Here is a 3887-nt window from a genome sequence, read left to right as displayed (position 1 = left end):
CACCATGTTTTTGAGGTTCATCCATGTCCTTGCTTTATTCCTTGTTACGGCTGAGTAATATTCCATCATAGGGGTTGCTAACCTTAAAAAGAAGACAGCCTGTTATTTTACCAGCAGAATGGGTTTATTCGGGAACGGTAGAGGAATTGCAACCTGGGATGTGCGAGTTATGGCAAAACCTAGGCATGTCCAAGAAACAAGGGAGAGGTACGTTATTTTATGGAGAAGGAGGAAGCTGGGATGGGGTTGTTCCGAACTCAAGTCCATCGGAGAGAAGTGGGAGTTCAGGGGACAATTTTTTGTAGGAGGTGCAATGCCCATCCCTTCCTGTCGGGGTCGCTAGTTGATTCTTTCCCTTAGACGGTTCTCCTGTAATTGACAGTTCTTCCTGTAACTGGGCTCACTCTTCCCAATGCACTTTTTGTTTTTGTTTCGGGGTGGATTTTTTTTTCCAGCTTTTATTTAAATTCTAGTTAGTTAACATGTAGTGTAAATTTGTTTCAGGAGTAGAATTGAGTGATTCGTCACTTACATAGAACACAAGCGCCCTCCTTAATCCCCATCACCTGTCTAGCCCATCCCCCTCCCACCTCCCTCCTTCAACCCTCAGTTTGGTCTCTATAATTAAGAGTCTCTTAAGCTTGCCTCCCTCTCCTCCTTTTTTCCCCCCTTCCCCTATGTTCATCTGTTTTGTCTCTTAAATTCCACAGATGCATGAAATCCTATGATATTTGTCTTTCTCTAACTGGCTTATTTCACTTAGCCTGTATTACCTCCTTTATCTCCATGCACTGACTACACTTCAGTGAGGTTCCCCTTTATCGGTTCACATGTCCCCATGTGGATCAAGCTCTTTCTCTAAACACATCGCTGATCAAGAGCCAGGTTTTCGTCATTCAACGACCTCATGTCCCTCGGTGTCAGGAAGGGTCTTCCGTAGGCATCACCCCTAGGCTATTACACAGAATGGGAACCTGAGGTCACATTCGATGAGCAGGGGCAGGTAAGCGGGAGAACCCATATGTGGTCCATGTTGATCAAGACTGTGCTCAAGACTGCAAGGGAGATCATCTTACTGGGCACATCATTTTTTACAACGGGTTGACAGGCAACAATTACAAAACCAAAAGTAACATGACAATTCCAGACAGTCAAACAGTGTTAAGGTTCTAAACCAGTACCTAGATCGGACAGTGGCCAACTAAAAGTATTTATCGGCACAGGATTCTCGTGGCTGGCTTGGTGGGTAGAGCATGTGACTCTTGATCTCGGGGTTGTGATTTGGAGCCCCACATTGAGGGTGGAGATTACTTAAAATCTTAGGGGCACCTGGGGGCGTTGGTTAAGCGTCCGACTCTTGGTTTCAGCTCAGGTCATGGTCTCATGGTTCGTGGGTTCGAGCCCGACATTGGGCCCCACATGGAGCCTGCTTGGGATTCTGTCTCCATCTTTCACTGCTCCTCCCCTGCTCGCTCTCTTTCTCTCTCAAATATAAGCAAACATTTAAAAAAAAAGAATTTCTAAAAAATAAAATATTTTGAAAATTTTATTTGGGGGGGGGCGCCTGGGTGGCTCAGTCAGTTAAGCTGACTCTTGGTTTCCGTTCAGGGCATGATCTCACAGTTCCTGAGTTCGAGCCCCAAGTTGGGCTCTATGCTGACAGTGCAGAGCCTGCTTGGGATTCTCTCTCTCTGCCCCTCCCCTGCTACCATGCACTCAAGCTCTCTCTTTCTCAGAATAAATAAACTTAAAAATGTTTTTCAATAATAAAAAAATTTAATAAAAATAATTTTAAAAATTAATTTATTGGCACGTATTCCGACGGGTAGAAAAGTTCTCTCTATGGCGGCAAACCAAGAGTCACGTACGCCTCCTGGAAGTCTCTGCTTAAAGCGGCACGAAAACAGAAGTATGAATACTGCAGAGGATACTGAAGGAATTAACCAGATGCATTTGGGAAGATATGGTGCAAGCAAAAAAACGGCACCATAGCTAATGAACTTTTTGCAAAACAGCACAACTTCAAACATGCACTGAACACTATTGTTATCTCTAAAGAATTATCTGGAAACAAATGTTATCTAACAACACAGCTTGCAAGTTTGCAAACTCTGACCCGGTGTCTTTGGACAAGAATCCAGGGTCAGTGAACAGTCTGGATGAAAGACAGACTTCAGTGAGTTCTGAACCTTCTAACCCTAAAAAAAATTTTAAAATAATAAATAAATAAATAAATAAATAAGTGAGGGGCACCTGAGTGGCTCAGTCGGTTAAGCGTCCAGCTTCAGCTCAGGTCATGATCTACCAATCTGTGAGTTCAAGCCCCGCGTCAGGCTCTGTGCTGACAGCTCAGAGCCTGGAGCCTGCTTCGGATTCTGTGTCTCCTTCTCTCTCTGCCCCTCCCCTGCTCACTTTCTCAAAAATTAATAAACTTAAAACATTTTTTAAAAATTTAATTTTCTTCTTTTTGAGACAGCCGGCCCCTGGGGAGCATCCTGTGGAAAGATTGTTCTGCCACAGCACGGTTAGTTTCTCATAGAAGCCATTAGGGTTTTACACGATGGTAGTATATCTCCTTTATACTGCCCGTGTAGGGCAGAAACGGCAGCGGTCAAGTGCACTGGACATCCTGTGACTATCTCGAAGGGTGAGCCTCTAGGAGTTCCAAACAGGGTGCCCTTGAGATTTCAAAGACCAATGGCAATGCTCTCAGCCAAGACATTGGGAGAGTGTCTACGAATTTTGGGTCTTAAATTGAGTCTTTTTTTTTTTTTTTAAGTAACTGCGATGGCGAACGTGGGCCTTGAACTCAGGACCCAGAGATCAAGAGTTGCATGCTCTACCTACCTACTGAGCCAGCCAGGCACCCCTCACACTGAGTCTTAATGATGCTGTTAGTGTGTTCAAGTAACCCTGAGAATTGAGGACAGTATGCACCGTGAAAGTTAAACCCGCCTAACAGCAGACGGTGGAAGGGCCTGACTCGTAAACGGGTTCCCTGATTGCTACCAAGTTTGAGGGAGTTCCCAGGTAGAGATAATCTTTTCTTCTTTTTTTTTTTTATTAATTTTTTAAAAAGGTTTTGAGAGGGAGAGAGACAGAGCATGAGCATGAGCAGGGGAGGAGCAGAGAGAGAGGGAGACACAGAATCCACAGCAGGCTCCAGGCTCCGAGCTGTCAGCACAGAGCCCAATGTAGGGCTCAAACCCACAAACCGCGAGATCATGAGCTGAGCCAAAGCCGGATACTTAACCGACTGAGCCACCCAGGCGCCCCGAGATACTCTTTTCTAATAGAATTTTAGTCACAGAAGAAACAGCGGCCTGTCTGACTCAGGGAAAAGCTTCAGTGCAGTGAGAAACCATGACTAAAGCGTATTTATATCCATGATAGGCGGAAGCTGTATGAAATCCACGTGCAAACAGGTTTCCTGGGATTGTACTTTGAACAGGCGAGACCATCAAGATAGGCACTTTTTGTGGCTTTATTACCATTCCACCAACATTGGTCATGACTGCTCTCATTTTATCAGGAGACCAACGGCTTAATTCCTGTATTATTCCCACTGGTTAAGTAGTGGGAATTTTAGCATTTCTGGCAGGGCCAAATTACTTGGCCCAAACCAGAGTTCTCTCTTTTTATCAAACCAACAATTACCAGATTTCCAATATTGTTTTTCCTTTTCTGGGGCCAATTATTGGATGTCTCTGGTCAGTTGTTTCCAAATTATCGCTTAGGAGAATGTCCCTTTGGATCATAAGCCTTGGGAGGTTTAGCTATTGGCTTCCTTGAGAGCAGCATTTGGGGCAGAAATATCAGCGAGGTGGTTTATTTTGGCCTCCAGGCATCTGAGTCTGGAATGCCTGGGAATCTTTTTTTTTTTTTTT

Source organism: Hyaena hyaena, unplaced genomic scaffold (genome assembly GCF_003009895.1).
Source record: "Hyaena hyaena isolate Hyena2069 unplaced genomic scaffold, ASM300989v1 scaffold_227, whole genome shotgun sequence".
Lineage (NCBI taxonomy): Eukaryota > Metazoa > Chordata > Mammalia > Carnivora > Hyaenidae > Hyaena > Hyaena hyaena.
The sequence above is the reverse complement of the archived record's forward strand: the minus strand, read 5'-3'. Positions refer to the sequence as shown.